This window comes from Cheilinus undulatus, linkage group 14, assembly GCF_018320785.1.
Source record: "Cheilinus undulatus linkage group 14, ASM1832078v1, whole genome shotgun sequence".
In the NCBI taxonomy this organism is placed as follows: domain Eukaryota; kingdom Metazoa; phylum Chordata; class Actinopteri; order Labriformes; family Labridae; genus Cheilinus; species Cheilinus undulatus.
This window is the reverse complement of record NC_054878.1, coordinates 34,360,895-34,378,487: the sequence shown is the minus strand read 5'-3', so window position 1 is coordinate 34,378,487 and position 17,593 is coordinate 34,360,895. Positions and strand designations below refer to the sequence as shown.

General features: G+C 39.5%; 1 protein-coding gene across 2 annotated transcripts in view; it reads right to left on the bottom strand.

Annotated features, from left to right (window-relative positions):
* Positions 1-17,593, bottom strand: part of extl3 (exostosin-like glycosyltransferase 3) — a 57,783-nt gene that overhangs the window by 13,412 nt on the left and 26,778 nt on the right. Inside the window, exon 1 of one of the 2 annotated variants that reach the window (XM_041805451.1) lies at positions 11,079-11,198. The exons of the other annotated variant lie outside the window; for it this stretch is intronic. The gene's annotated coding sequence lies outside the window, so the exon portion shown is untranslated. Of the gene's footprint in view, positions 1-11,078; positions 11,199-17,593 lie in introns of those variants that run through there. 2 annotated transcript variants of the gene reach the window in all.

The window sequence follows — 17,593 nt, the reverse complement described above, 5'->3', positions numbered from 1 at the left end:
TCAGGAGAGAAGAGGGCTCAGGCTTTAACAAAGGAAACCAGAGTCCCCTTCCGATGCACACAGGTCTGCCGAAGTCTTGTTTCATTTCCCAACGTTTTTGAGAGGTCCCTGAGGACACTGGAGACTGATATTTTGAGGGAGTATTTTAGGGAAACATGCCTATAGAATCTACAGTGTTTGCTGCCACTTTTGATTATCAGAGAAAAAGATTTCCTACTTTAGTTTTTGTTGCTGCAGTATCAAAACAGGTAATATTGTTTTTTGATTTTCGTTGTATCAGTGAAAAAACTTTGAAATTGTGATGATACAATACGTTACACTCACAGTACAATAAAGGGCAGTATTCTGGGTTCAAGTATTATTTTATCACATTTTTCCTAATTCTTATAAGCATGAAAAAGCAAATTATTCCTTTCATAATCGGGATGGTCAATTCTTTAAAATATTTAAACAGAAGTTGATTTAAAAGCACTTTTTCATTATTTTCTACAGGAACTCGTTTTAATGTGGTGCCAGTAGCAGACGTGGCTGAAGTGCATCTTAAAGCTGTTTGCTAACTGCCAAAAAATAACACAAGAGAGGAAAGCAGGAATGTCCAGTGACACTCAATCTACTTAACATAGCATTATCTAGGGCTGTGGTTCCCATACATTTTGGCCAGGGCCCCCCTTGGGCAGATGAGGTCCCCCTTTCCCTCACTGTACACATCAACATGTTACATTTTTTGCCGACAACTTTCTTGTTTTTTTGCCATTTACTTCAACACAAAACCTCAATTTTTCTTTTAGAAACAGCAGCAACCATCACCTACGGTGGCCACACACTACAGGGTTTCACAGGGTCAGATTTGCGTCCCCCAACTATCCTGGGGGCATATTCCGAGGGGAGGCTCATCGCAAACAATTATTTGTCTCAGTAATCTTCAAGTGTGTGATCTCAACACGATTATTTGACGGCTACAAAATTTCAAACACGTTTGATATTTATAATTCTAGGTCGTAATGCCGCTGAAGGGATCCTCACAACAACCAATGAGAGTGAGCAGACTGGGTAGTGTCACCAGTGAGACGTTATGCTCTTTCACCATTATGACAGTGTGCCCACTTTAAGAACCACTGGTCTAGGGGAAATGATTTTTTCTTAAGATAAAATTAATAGTAGCAATGCTAAATCTGCAATCCTGATAAAGGCAGTTCCCATGCCGTGTTAGCATCAAGCTAACAAACTCAGGACATCCTGGTTCATCACTTAGAATCTTTCATCAGATAATTGTCAGTGGCTTTCAATGAATTTTCCTTAAAATGAATATCACTAATAATACCTTTTTTATTTTGCACATTTACTCACCCAAAAAAAGCTTGTTTTTCTGTTTATAGAAACAAAAACATGCCCTGAAATGAAGGGGACTAGGGGAATGATAGTTTGCCATCTGATTCAATTCAATTTATACTTGTATTCACCAAAAAGTCCAAATGTCATGTATATGTTTGGAAACCAGCGTCGCATTGTACCGGTAACTCAACTCAACATTTCTGCGCTGACTGTCACTGCTCAATACTTCGGTTATAGGCCAGAAAAACCTGATACAGTATCTAGAAAACTTCATCGCCATTTTCTAGATCAAAATAGTGCTTAACTGTACTGTTCCTACATGACGCTATTGTTGCTACCAGTAATTGTTTACATTGGAGTCATAAGTATTGGGGCAGCTAGGCAGGAGCCATTCAGGACAAATACGATAGCAGGCAGCTATGTTATAGTAAATTTTAACTCTGGTATCAATTACAAAGGGATCTGACTTCCAACAGTTTTGCCAGCTAATTGCACTCATTTCTACTGCTGATGTTGTTCAAATTGATATAAATAGTTCATAGTTTTATTGATTTAACTGCAATGTGAGGTGTTACTACATCCTGATTGACAAAGCCTCTGTTAAAAGCAAAATGTTATTTATATGACAGGATTTAGAGGCAGGTACAGCCCTACCCACATACATATTTGTGCTCCGATTAACTGTCATTCTGTAACTTTTTAAAAAATGCAAAGAATGTAAAAATCTAAGCCTGCTAGAGCTGCATGTTCAGTGTGCAGATGTTGTGAAAAGACAGCTCGAGGCTACAAGCCAGAACAAAACTGGAAGTAATATTAGCTCTGCTTTAACAGGCGTAAACATCCCTAAAGGATTCTTACATCATCAACACAATCTAAATATTCACACAGCTCGTTTATTTCCACAAGCAGCAGACAGTCTGTCCTCAGAGTTCAAGCCAGATATCACACCACAGCACAAACCTCGCGGATGTCAAACAGATAGGCCAGGAGCCAAACAGTCCTTATCGAACACACAACTGAACCCACAACAGTGAGAGCGAGCTGTGATTAAGCTGTGCAGTTCAGGGTGACACAGTCACAGAGGCCGGAGGCAAAGATGGTGTTTACCTTCTAACGGCTTCTCTTGATAAGGAAACTTTTCCCTCTGCTACTAAATCCAAGCCTCTATGGTTGTAACGCTTTCATTACAGCCTGTTTAGATCTCAATGTAGACAGATAGCATCTTAAAACAAACTGAAAAAAAGCCATCTTTCATTCTGTATGATTCAAGTAATCACTTTTCCCTGCTGCCTCCATGTGTCTGGCATTTCTGATGTTCAAAGATTACTCCTCCCTCGACTCCTGAAAAACGGCATCCTGCTGTACAGCTGGCATTTGTGTGAGTATATGAGTGTGTGCATCTGTCAAGGAGAGGAATGGGAAACTGTACAAGCCAATCACATGAATGCCACGTGATTGCATCTTGCCTAAAATGACCGACATCATGCTGCTACTTGTCTCCTTGTGGCTGCATGTCTGACTGAGCACTAAAGCTCGCATACTATCAGGCTGCACCACGTCAGATCTGCTTCCTTCTGACATAGTTCATCACTTCTTAAACTTCAGATACATCTTTTAAAACTATTTTCTTCATAAAAACATTAGTCTTTTGCCAGTACAATTTTTGGGGAAAAGATTTATTTAAAAAATCCACTCCAAACCACCTTGCAATCAATATACACTGAATTAGTGAAATAAGGAAATTTCTTTGCTTTAAACAAAATCATTTTTACCATGGGTTCCTATCAGTGCAACAGAGGACACAAATTGATAGTGTCAATGTTGTCTGCCATGTGCACGTAGATAGATGTCATCACAGGTTTGTTTTAGGGGAAGAAGGAGGTTGTAACCCCTGAATATTCATTTAAATAGGTATATCTTTTAATTTTGTAATACCAAGAAAATGATACTATTATCATGATAGGCACATTTAAAAAAAAAAGTGCTATAATTTTAATTCCATAGGCGTAACTGCTATCAATTCTTTTATCGACAGCGCGCTCTTTTCAGCTGTGAATATAAGATCTGACAGAGTTGACAAACGGCCGGCAGAGTTGACAAACATCTGACAGAGTTGACAAACATCTGACAGAGTTGACAAACATCTGACAAAGGTGACAAATGTCTGATGGAGTTGACAAACATTTTACAGCGTTGACACACATTTTATGGAGTTGACGAATATCTGACATTGTTGACCAACATCTGAAAAAATTGACAAACATTTGACGGAGTTGACAAACATTTTATGGAGTTGATGAATATCTGACAAAGTTGACAAACATCTGCTGGAGTTGATGAATAACTGACAGATTTGAAAAACATCTGACAGAATTGACAAACATTTTACAGCGTTGACAGACATTTGACAGAATTGACAAACATTTTATGGAGCTGGCGAATATCTGACATTGTTCACCAACATCTGAAAGAGTTGACAAACATTTTGCGGAGTCGATAAACATCTGACAGAGTTGACAAACATTTTACAGTGTTGACAGACATTTTACGGAGTTGACAAACATTTTAAAGAGTTGACAAATATCTGACATTGTTGACCAACATCTGAAAGAGTTGATAAACATTTTACAGCATTGACAGACATTTTACGGAGTTTACAAACATTGCATGGAGTTGACAAACATCTGACGAAGTTGACACACGTCTGATGGAGTTGACAAACATCTGACAGAGTTGATGAACGTCTGACAGAGTTGACAAACGTCTGACAGAGTTGACAAACATCTGATGGAGTTGACAAATGTCTGACAGAGCTGACAAACGTCTGACAGAGTTGAAAAAAATCTGACAAAGTTGACAAATGTCTGCTGGAATTGATGAATATCTGATGTTGAAAAAAATCTGACAAATTTGACAAATATTTTATGGAGTTGACAAACTTCTGATGGTGTTGCTTAACATCTCATGGAACATCTTTTTTTTTTTTTGACAATTTGGCTCTTCAGTTGAGCAGGGTTTAGTAAAACTGATCTAGTACAAGGGAACAAGAGGAAACAATCTACAACTGCTGTGTTGAAAAATCAGCTGATCAAAACAAAAAAGACAGTTTAACCACCTTCACGTGCACACTATGCATTATTATACGAAAAACTTGTCTCTGTTGTCATAAAGCCTCTACTATTGCTCAATAAAACACAGATATCAAGAATATAATCAGTCATATGTTTATATAAACAGAGCCAAATTACGACAGAAGTTAAAAAAAAAGAAAAAAAGAGGAGCCAGGCCAGAGCCAGGCTGACAAGCGATTTAAGATTTTATGAGCAGGGTATGTAAATATTTACAGAAATTTTCAACAGCACATTTGTGATAACTGGGATAAGCCACCTGGATATTTCTGCATTTATTTCAAAAACTAAATCAGGTATTTCCAAAGTGGCTGATTTGAATTTTCCAACATCCAGTGACAGAGCATCAGTATGCATTTGATACTGAAAGAAATTCGGACTGTATCAGCTCTAAAGGAGCAGCTACAGACAGATGAGGAAAAAAGAGGAATCTGATAAAGTTTAAACAAGGGGCTCTGGTCCTACACAGTAACTACTAATGAGGGTTTCAGGTGTAGTTAGGAAGCAGAGTGTACAGTAAACCCTCCAAGAGCAGGTGACCCTTTGAACGCTGCCCCCTCCCCCCTGCTGCTCCGCCGTGCCTGAGGTGCAGAGTGACCGAGAGGCCACTATCACAACACTCTGATTAATTGCTGCATGACTGCTAGTGTCACAGGGGCAATAGCAGACAGATGTTGGCAAACGCTGTGGCTAAGCCTAATCTGGTGCCAGGAAAACACGCTGGTTTAAAGCTCTGCCTGTGGCTGCATGTTGGAAACAGAGCTACACACATGTATACACACACACACACACTCAGTGATGGAAACTAAATCTCAATCTCTGCAGCTGTAGCATTCTAATCTGCAGAGTGTCTCCTTCTCTCCGTCACACTGAGCTTAATCTGACTGCTCTCTGCACAGAAAACACAGGAAAGCCTTGATGTGGAGGTTTGAACTTATTCAGCAGGGATCAATGATGATGCCGTCATTACCTACCGCTGAGCTGCCTGCTAGGAGGTTTGGTGTTAAGCACCTAAATAGCTGCTTTTGTAGCCATTATCACTTGTAATAAGGCAGCACAGGTTTAACACCGTGCAACAAAAAATACTTGCACTAATGCTGACAAGCCTGCCCTAGCCTCAGAGAACACAGTCTAAGCATTAAACTTTACATTGAGCTACTTGTAAAAAAAAAAAAGGTGCAGCAGAGATGACAGCATTAGCAAAACGAGACTGAGCATAGCTCTGAATCCATCAACAAAAATGCAATGTGTGTAGTCCATTGGATTTGGGATTTCTGAAAATAAACGTATGATGAAGAGATGAACAAGACCAGGTCTTGGTGACATAAGCGAATGGTTTCTGAAGAGGAGTAATGAAGCCATCACCATATTGGAAATGCTACCTCGAACTAACTTTCAATTATCTAGAAACAAGCAAAAAGTTAATGATAAAGCAGGCCTTATACTTACTTGCAAACAGCAGCGACATGTCTGTTTATCACGCATGGACTCCGCATGCATTGTGATGAGCTCTGACTACTGATGGTGTTTTTAGACAGATTTTAACGCAAATTATTCACAGAAACCAGAAAATGTAAAAAACAAACAAACAAAAAAAACAACGAAGAAATGGCAGCCTAGAGTGTTCCAGGTCATATGACTATTGCACATACAAATATCACCTCAAAGTTGTAAAATGATACATACTTCAGCCCTTCTTTTAGAGTATACTAGATGCAGTTACTTTTCTTTGACTTGTGTTGGACTGTGTTTAATTTTGTGCCGTTAGATTCTGAACACTTCTCAACGGAGCTGTAACTTGGTTACAAGAATTGACTTCCACTTCCCTATTCCCTCCGTGGTTGCATTTGGTGGTCTTGTTTGATTTAGTATGGTTTGGTATGGTTCAGCATGCTTAATCCCAAAACAGTTTGGGTTTCCATGGACACCCTCCCTTGCTGGGTGGACTGTAGGGGCTATGCGTTTGACGTCACATGCAGAGCAAGTCGGAAGATTCGGTTTCACATCCATCAAGGATAAACCAGGCTGATTTGAGCCTTCAGGCTCAGCTTTGTGTACTTAAAATCAGGTTCACATAAACATTAGGGATCTCCATTTGTGGCCATATATCAATTTCAACACACTATGTGTAGTGTGGACCAATGAAGACACTTTTATAGTGTTCCTTTTTACTCAGTGAGTTAAATTAATACTGTATAGATGCAGTAACCCAGATAAGAATTTCATGTATTTTTCAAGTATTCCACCTTTCTTATGACCAATGTCTGTGCATTATTTCTTAACTGATTACTACAGATTGATAATTTAATCCAGCCTCATTGCAGAGGGCAAAATCCTGCACCACATTCAAACCCACAGTTCTGCAGTCTTCTCAGGGGAAGAAACCAAAGCACAGCCACCGTGCTGATGACCCAGATAGAAAACCTTTTGCTCTGCACGGTGAGCACTGAGCAAGCAACGACTTAGTCAGCAAAACACCGGCCAAGCCTATGAATAACGCAGACTGCATACGTGTAGCATTCTGCTAATTTGATTTAGAGGAATAAAAAGAGACGGGGCACATTTAACACAAGCTTTAACATCAGTCAGGATCAAGTTGTGAGTTTGTCACAGGAGAGTGAAAGTATTTTGGTGTTTACAGAGCTGCGTCAAGCCGTGAGTGATTCTAAGCAGGTCTGGGCAAAACATCTTCATTATCAGTCAAAAGAATAGCAGCAGCAGGTGCAGAGCTCAGAGTTTAAATGGAGAAACGGGGACGCTGCTTCCAAGTTTGCAGACATTTGAGGGAGAGTGCTTGTATAAATGTTTGAACAGTCTCTCAGTACACTGGCTAAGCTTTCTGAGACAGTCCTCAAATTCCATGAAAGAACAGGACAGAACTGACATCCAAATACAACAGGATCTTACTTTGCCACTATCAAGTCATCTCAAACTTAAGTTTCTGGCATATTCTGCCAAAATTCGAGAACGGGGGATTCTGGGGCTTTTCTGAGATGCATTCATGAGAGCTTTCTGACAGACAGTAAAGTGAATTGACGGATTCAAGGGCTGACAGGAAGACCACAAAGCTTGTATTTTTAATAAGGCCCCAGACAGAAAAGCTCTGAGGTAGCTTAAGCAAGGACTGAAATATTAAGGAGATAGATCTTTGATTTTCCTTTTAGTGCTGTAGAAAACATCTAATCATGAGACTGACAGCGCCTTCTTCACTTAAAAGCCTTCTTCCATTACTTGAACACTGCTAATTCAATCTGAAAGCAAATAAATAAAGAAGACCAAATCAATTAATCTCATCAGTAGTTTGTCACACTGCACCATCATCAATTAATCTGTTTGGGAAGTATAGAAACTAAATCTGTAGTTTGTCTGCTTTGAGTTAGAAATTGACAGCTTCTATTTTTATTCCCAACATCCAATCCCAAAGCATCTCTCTGTAAAAACATGACATTCAAATCTCTGTAAGACAAGTCTAAACTTTGCACAAACAATCGAGAGCACCAGAGAGGCTGAATTAACAGCACACTTTAGAAGAAGCAGAAGGGAAAGCTAGAGCCTTGAATGACTGAATGCATCCAGGAGTTCAAACAGCATTTATAGATGAGGTTGGCAGACCTGGACTTTTAATTCCTGCTTAAACTTTAAATGTCTGAGGTTTATTTGTATATTATTTGATCAGATAGTTTGATGGATCATCAGGTTGTCTTACATTATATCAAATCAAAGAATCACAATCACAGTATGAAAGTTATTGTGAGATAAGTATCACACATGATTTTAGTTTTAAGTGTTACTGACTGAAAAATATTCAGTCATACATACAGCATAATAGTACATAAGTAGACATGGCATAATTGAATAATCAAGTATTGGTCAAAATTAGGCTACCAAGTATTAAACATCTTTATCCAGATATGGCTGCCTTCACCGTCATTAATATTCAGGCCTTTTTTTGAAAAAATTTTGGAAATTATCCTGCAACTCCCATCCTCTAAATGGTAGCCAAGACTAAAGAAAACACAGAACAACACTCCAGCAGTGACAGAATGCCCTAATTCTTAAATGTGTGGGTGTATGAAACAAAAGGCCGTCAAAATATCATGTCAGCCTGATAACTGTTGATGCCTTTACATTTGCAGGTATTTAAGCCTAAACTTAAATCATGTAATAACTGTAATGGTGAGTGAATGGTGGCCTTTATTAACTAGGGCTGAGTTTTTTCCTTCTTTGAGGTTCAGTATTGTGCAGAATTTTTTGGGCAAAAAACGGAGACTGAAGTAAGGCGTAAATGTGGCGAGTAAGCCACCTGAGGGCACCATCGGGTGCGAAGGAGGATGGACACAACCCCAGTCATGCTTTAGGGCATGGGAAAATAATCTGTTGATAAAATGAAGTCCACACCTTAAGGGTGGAGTAAGTGGTGGATGTGGCCTAGTAGGGTTGCCACAAGCCCCTGGTCACGCGATGTCCCAAAGGCTCGCAAACCACAGCAGGTCTCTGGGCGTATTACTAGGTTTGAAAAGGCTCGGACAAAAGAGATTCCGTTGAGCTTGACCGCTGATTGCCCTCCTCCCTCTCTCCAGCCCCAAGCTGTGATGTTGGTCCCCCTAATGAAGCCTCGACACAAAACATGCTTAAAACTTTTACACATGACTGTAAATTGCAATTTTTCACTTGAAAAAAAAATGAAACTATTTTAGAAAAAAACAGTATGTTATGTACCCCTAAAATAAAATAAAACAAATTTTCTAATCTTGTGGTTCTTGGAGTTATTTTTAGATTTTAAATCTAACCTTACACTTATTTTCATAACACACAGTTCAGCCTGATGGCAGCAACTCTTGCACTCATACACAGACACACAAATACACACAGGAGAAGGAAAAGTGGAGAGGGAGCAGGTATAGAGAAGTTTCTTCATCAACTTTACAAATTAAACCTGTTGCTTGTTACTGTGTTACTTAAGCATCATCAAACATTTGTCACAAAGTTCAAAGTCAGCACAGAGTCTAAGAGGCCTGTACAGAAAAACTTAGTTGACTGAAATTACACCCACACACTGACCAACTGATAAGTTGTAAGGGTTTAAAACAAAATCCAAAAAAGCAAAAAAAAAAAAAAAAAAAAAAAAGGGAAAAACAAAAGAAAAAAGACAGAAAACACAAAACCTTCACAATAACTCAAAATCAGTTTAATGCCTGACAGGTTCCTCATTGCACTCACGCTGTTTGTTTAAATCTTAAAAATTCACATAACAAGCTTTATGGAGCAGTATTGATTATTTTTAACCTTGTTATGTTCTACTAAATTAACAGCTGACTTAGAGACGATCAGTGTACACATACCTATAATCAGATAATATCAGCAATCACAGTGTGATCATTTTTTAGCATCATGTATCCTACAACATGCATGCACACATGAGTGTGACACCACTCGAAGAGCAGGATCTTGGTTGGATGAAAGAATATCAACCAACCAACCAAACAGTTCATTTTTCTCGTACCTGTAGGGGGCTGTGGATAGGCAAGGGGCGCACATTTTTAAAAGAAAAGGCTGAATTTGCAGAATATGTCCCCTTTAAGATTCGTCTCACATTGAGCATCTGCCTCAAGAGTCATGCTGGTGTATCTGTGATGGCAGCAGCCTCGCCTCTAGCCAAAACATTTCTACATGCAGAAAACATGCAGGCTCCGCATGCTCAATTCTCTGACTGCTGATGGTGATATCAGACAGGCGTTTAGAGTAGAACTGAAAAAAACAGTGGTTTTGGTTGCACTAGACAACAAAAGCAGAAGCACAACATGCTGCAGGTCACATGACTTACATTGTATGTGCTATGTGGCTTTTGCTTATGTGCAAATTGCATTTGGGAATAAAAAATATATCATTCAACCACAACAGGAAGCATTAGTGGATAAAAGAAGCTATATTTTAACCAGAGACAAAATGGTTTCAACTTCAACCTCGTGGTGGTTTAAGTAGCACAACAGCAGCAGTAGCAATATTTTTTGTCCATCTTACAGTAAGACAAAACAAACCCTGCCTGGAATAAAGCTGTTCAAGGACAAAGGGAGAAGTTTTTCTGCAGTGTTACATTCAGCTACTAAGAAATTACACTGCTGCACTGAGAAGGTTACATGTAGTTATCCCAAACACAGTCAAATCAACAAAGAAATCATTTTTTCTGTTTACACTTTTTGGATTTTCTTCGCTGGTGAGGGTTGTGAAACTGTTGTTTCTTGACGTCCCTTTTCAATCCAAATCCAAACACTCCAATCCAATGGCTTGTCTATAATGGATTTGCAAGTATTTTTCAAGAGTTATATCAGGATAAACAGACTATGCTTGAGTTTGAGGAATAAAACGCGCTCAAAGGCATCACCTTGGAAAATTACAACTGCCATTTTTCACTGTGTTAAGAAAGCTTAATGACCGACACAGCTGTTTCTCATACATAGACATTTAAGGGACAGAATCATGTGATAAATCTGCAGAATAATCGATGAAGAAAGTAAAAGTTAGTTGTAGCCTTGAGCTGCACTTGCAAGAAAACAAAGATAGTACTGCAACAGACGCATCCAAGAGTTGTTAATGCAGTCACACACAATCTGAGCTCACTGGAGGTGATTCTGCGGCACTTCAGAAAATCATCGTGCCCCTGTGGGACTCCAGGTTATCCTGATGTATTTCACCCCTTAAGGGTCTCTGGCTCATTGTGCTTGCAGAGAAACCTTCCCATAATTAATTGCGATTTCACGAAGAGGATTGAGGTGAGGCGTTCCCTGTGGAGGCGGGGGGGGGGGGGGCAGCTGCAGGGGAAGTTGGAGCCACAGGGCTGTGAGTGGAGCAGCTGTTGTAGCCATGGTTCATGGCTCATCTGCAGACGGCTGACTGAGCCTTCTCAAGGACCTTTTTCACTGCCGACTTACAGAGGTAGCTGTAGAGCTGTGGAGTGGTGCTTGGAAAGGTAATGAAAGGACAGGAAATGAGAGGCTTTTTACATTTTAAGTAGCAAATTTACCTCTTCTTCAGCACTTTATTATGCTAATTAACTGATGTGGAATGACTGCTGAATAAATTAGCAGACAATAATTTAGAGAAATTAGATTATAAAATGCCATGTGTGGCTGTTATTTTCCTTCTATAGTAAAAAGTTGAACCTTTTCAGTTCCATTTCATGCACACTGGCTTTTTGATCAGGATTTGTAAATTAGAATTATTTTAAAGTAGTTTCAAGAAAACTGGGGTCAAGTGTTATGAAGATGTGTGGAAATCTCTCCTAATTCACGTGTAGATCTTTATCCTTCAGAAAAATCAGAGCAGGGTTGATATAATCACTGTTATCATGCTGATGTTAATCACAGAACTCCAACTGATATAATTGATAAGATCAGACCTACCCCAGTAATTATCATCATCATTTTAAATGCTAATATTAGACCTGATGACTGTAACTCTTATAACTACTATAATCAGACTTTACTTTTCTGTTCTTGCTTGTTGTACTAACATTTTTACCACCATTACTGGCAATGTAGCCATGAGTTTGTATCATCACCCCTCTTTCTAAGTCAGACTCATTCTTAACAGACAGCTGTTGAGTATGAGTCTGGACCTGCTTGAGGTTTCTGTCTGTTTAAAGGAAGCTCTTCCTGCAGCCACTTTGCTGTTTGTTAGCAAATGTTTGGCTCATGGAAGATCAAAGGTACAGTATGCAATATTAAACCCAATAGCATTTAGCTGTAAAAACTTGGTAAAAATGACACATAATATTATAAGTACGCCTGTTTTTACATTAGTGTTTAATTACATAGATGTATTAAATTGTTCTATTTTCATTGTGCACTACTTTGGCCTCACTGCAAGGTGTTCCCTTTAGTTTTGTTTTCACTCTCCAAAGGCTCATCAAATGTCCTGCATACACAGAGGTCAACAGAGGGTCTAAGAGAGTGGTTCTCAACTGGTGGGGTGGGACCCAAAAGCTGGTCGTGGGTTGTGACTAGGAGTCTGAAAAACAAAAATGGAGGCAAAAGTCCTTAAGTCCTTTTGGGACATGCATCGATACCTTTTATTTTACCCTGTTTTATTGTGAAATCTAAATTTTTGATAAATATTTCAAATAATTTATCCCCTCTTCTTCCAAGACATCCCAAGATAAGCAAGTCATTTCACAAGTTCTCTAGAAAAATCGGCAAAAATTGACACATCATCATTTTTTGTGGGCTTCAGGACCCACAAAATATGATTTATTAAACTGGCATTTTGACACATTTCAAATTAAAGAGATGTTGCAACTTCTGCAATTTAAAAATTACAGCAGGCCATATTGCGATTTAATCTAACTTGCGATTAATTGCCTAGCCCCAAAGGTGACACAGGAGACTGCTGCTCTGGTTGGTGTCAATTTTCAAACGCTGCAGTGTTGATTGGCTATGACTCGTGATGTTGTGGCCAATCAGGTCGTGTGGGCGTGACATTAGGGGAGAGTGTGACTGAATGAGAGCTTAGCCAGAAGGGAAGAAACACCTGCAGAGGAGTCAAAGTAGCTGACTTTTTAATTCATTGGTAACACTGGTGATCGGTGGAATAAAATGCTGATATCGATAATCGGCAAAATGCCAAATATTGGTGCCGATAATCAGCCAAACCGATTATCGGTAGACCCTACCGTCGCCACATGTTAAAGTTGCAGGTTTGAGCAGCTGAACATGGTAAGCTTCTGTTGTAGGTATACTCACAGGGCTAATCACAGATTAAATGTAACTTTCAATGTTGTTAGAAATAGTGGGTGACATTTAAGTAACACAATAACAAGCAACAAGAGAAAAAGGTGCGTCTTTTCTCAGCAGTTTTAGTGGGAACTTTTAGCTCTCCTGTGATCTCTTGTCTCCAGCTGTGACCTGGAAGGCGAGGGCAAATGCCAATGGTTAGGATAAAGCCATGGCACACATAGACCACTGTGACCACTGTGACCACAGGAATTTTAAGGAAAAAGTTTTGGCTTCAAATGAAAAACATCCACATGAAAGTGAATTAAAACTGTTTTTTAACAAAGAAGTTTCAATTAGAGTGTAAAACTTTAGGTAACACAGCCTGTACAAGCAGCGAAAACTTCCCAGACATGCTTGGAGGTGCTTCTCTCTGCTCTTCCCTTTATTATCTAATAACGCATAAGAGATGTCAGGAAAGCTGTTATGATCATCAGGAGTATCAGGAGTGTGCTGATGACCCGGCGCAGAAGCAATTAAGATCGCCCTCCTCCACGCGGACCACCTCCTACTCAGAGTGAGATATATGAGTGCGTTGACCTTTATCTCTCAGTGTGAGCATTAAGCAGAGGAGACAAAGACAAACGGAGGGAGACAGAAAAACCCACCCATCACAGAGCCTTGTTGTTTGGAGACAAACATCACACGCGGCTTTTCTGGTGATGTGTATTTATGACTTTGCTGAATGATATTTCACACGGGAAGAGACTGAAAGAAACGTGTATAAACAAAAGAAGAAGTGAGAGAGAGAGAGAGAGAGAGAGAGAGAGAGAGAGATAACCCATGGTAGAGAAAGAGAAGGAATGAGTTCATAATGACAGATGGGCCTGGGTGTTTTCCAACCTCCAAAGCTCCTGCAATATGACAAAGATTACACCAGAGAGCAATCCAAAAAAGACGCTCATATTCAGGCAGGCTGGAGAGTTATGGAACAAATATACAATATATGCATAAAAAGACAGTTTTCTGGCAACTTGAGTGCCTCTTTTAACGGATCTGTGAGCATCTTCAGCGATGTGTTTGCATGTACCGAAAGAGTGATAAACAAAATGCATCACGCCGTCTTTTCAGCGAGCCCTAATCTGTCACTGAAGCCTCAGCTGTAAAACTGCTGTGGCACAAGCTCGCGGGCCCACAGTGCCGAGACGTACGGAGTCTCTCGCTGCGTTCAGTGAGAATTGAGGATGTGACAACCAATTAGAGTCGGAGCAGACGCACTGACGCACTGGCCTGCCCCTGTTTCTCAGCACACAACAGCTCGCACATTTTTCTAATGAGCTCCAACTTCTGAAAACCCAGTCTGACATTTTTAATTTTCACTTGCCTTTTCTTTGCCAGAGACAAACACAGCAGGCAGAAATTTAATTGTGTTTTGAGTCGTTTTTTCCACAAAAGGTTAGAATGCAATGTTACTGTACTTTTTCCTCCGAAAAACAAAAGAACTGAGATAGCAACATGTGGCTGATACTTAATCGGCTCTTAATTATAGTATGGTATGGTGCTTTATCTTAAAGTTAAATATAAATGAGTACACCTACTGTCTCTCTTCTCTTGCACCTGCCTGTGTTATTTTAGACTAAAATAATTTAACCCCGTTATGACATGTGATCACCTAGGTGTTTATCATAAGGGTGAAATGATCCACCACTGTGCATCAACTGTTTGAGTCAAATCGAAAGAAATTCAAAACAATCAACACTAGCTGTGCTTTTATTTTGAAATTCCTCAAGAACACCTATTTAACAGTTTCCACTCAGTAGTGCACTGTCCTGAACTTTCAAACAAGCAGCTGAGATTACAGGGACAAATAAGCTATCCACTCCCCTCTCCTTTTATAATAAATTTAATGAAGATATAATAAACTCAAACAGGATTAACACATCTAGCCATGGCTTTAGCTTTATTCAAAATAATCTCCAAGGACTCCTCCAGAAGGCAGGAGCATTTAACAAACAGAGCAGTCTGTTACCTATGCACCACGCCAGCTGTGACTAGGAAAAGTAACATCTGGAAAATGCTCTGTCAAAAACACAACAAAAGGTTATTTTCAAAACACGCGACCCTGAATGTCTGTTGGGAACGAAGGAAAGTTTGTGCACAACAGCTCTAAATGGACCACTATGCTGCAATCATCATTAGAAAATGTCTGCATGCATCGAGTACAATCCCTTTTTTATCACAGTTTAAAGTCCCTGTAAAGTGAAATTCAAAGTATGTGTCTTAACACACTCGATATGTTGGAATAAGGTTGCTGTAAATGTGAAACCACTGAAATCTACATGAACCCAAAAGGCCCCTATGGGGAATTACCCTGCCCCCCAACACTACAAAGACGTAAAATCACAGAGCAGTTCATCTCAGTACAGTTTGTTGTTAGCTGGTGTCACTGCCTTCACTGAAAGTTAACAGGCAGTTACGTACTGAGTTTTTTTTTTTATCACTGTGAGGTAAATATGTCAAATCTATCAGCCATAGTGGCCTATGGCTCATTTAAAGCATCATAAAAGAAAGATTTATGACAGAAAACAGACTTTGTCTCTACTCTGGCACAGCTAGGCAGCTGCGCTCTGACCAGAGATCAACTTAAGGTCAGGGGTCAGGCTAATTGCTGGAATACTTAAATAATTTTCACTTAAACAAGGTACAGCAGGAACAAACATCTTACCTGGTGAAAGTATGTTTTATTTAACTTGTCTTTAGTCCTAGATAATTAAAAGAAGCCGACTGTGGCTTTGTCTCTCTCAAAACAGCAACAGTTCATGTCTGTTAGCATCACAATGCTTAAGTTTAGTAAAGTGTGAGATCATACATGCCTGCTGCCATTTGTCTGTGAGTTTTTTTTTAATCTTTTTTTTGCCTAAATATCTCACTACTTTTGGGACAAAACGTAGGGTAAGAATCAAGAACGTTTATGTTTTTGCACTTAAAATGGTTGGCATTTAGAGTGCCAGCTCAAAACAAAGAACTTTTGTAGGATTTCTCTAAGTAGAAATGCCCCAAGAGGAGTTCTCTGCTAATGTGTGAAGTCATCTGCAAAGAACATATACCGTGCAGTCAGATATGTGTCATTAAACTTACAAAGCCACACTCTGTTTTTTGCTTAACCATGTGCGCTTAAAATAAAAGTTGAAAGCAGTAGAGACAGGCATCAGGCAGACTGGCATCATACTTTTTCTAGTCCTGTTAGCACCAGTTAGCACAAGTCACTGCGATAATACCAGACCAGAGAAGGTTAGCCTGCTAATCACAATAATGGTGACTGGACTACATACTACATACTACTACATAGTAAGTTCTTTGGAAGGAGAGGTCTTCTTTGAGCTGATGGTGGCGGCCCAGAGTCCACGCCAACATAACAGTGAACAAATGCCACAAAAAGAGGAATGAAGAAAGTGTAGCTGAACTGAGAGCTGATTTGCAAAGTAATGAGGGAGTGGCTGGACAGATTCCACCATGGGGTCACGTTATTCTTTTTTGTCCAAGAGTAGCATAAAGCTTTGAGAATTTTAGTTTATCTATCATTAACAGTAAAGTGCCCAGCAGTTCCTGTGTATTTTAATAATGACTGTGTTATTCCTATCATTATAGTAACATTATAGACAGTCATAACACACTTTTCCAGTTAAGTTCATAAAGTTCATGCTGTTCTCTGTCATTCTCTTTGTCTTCACAGTACAAATTATTGATCTAATATTAAACCTAGCTCACTACAGTATGCTTGGATGTGAAGACTTTGTGAGGCTTTTGGGAGATGAAATTGGGGGATAAAAAGTTAAAGGCATTTAATTTATTATGACTTTTTTGCCATTTTATGAACATTTTGAAACAATCCCAGAAATGTTCACACAGTCTGGAGATGACTCAGTAAAGCCTGCATTTTTTTTTCCCAATCTCTTTCTTCACTCTCTTACATCACCTACTCCTGCTGTATCCCTTTATTCATCATCTGCAGCTGTACATCTGTTTGAATGGAGATTAAGGCATGCCGTGTGATCCCACCATAATTGCACGCTAATTAAACAAGAACATCTACTGTCACAGAGACAAATGCATATACTCTTGTTGACATTTTTGGGGAAGCTACTTCTTACTGATTGGTAGAAATCAGCTGAGAAAGAGTTGTGTTTCTTCAGTGAACATCTCTCCTCCTGCTCTAAAACTGAGAGCAGCATGCACGTAGGCGCGCTAACTCACAGCTACAGCAGGAGAGAGGACGGAGGAGAGAGCAATACCCTGACCCGGATCACAAATCTCTCGACCTGATATTCATATCTAAGTAAATATATCCATTTGCTTGGCTGGGCTGGGCTGGGCTGTGTGCAAGGAGGAAGATTCTTTAAAAAAGAAGGGCAAAAGTTAGGGTCC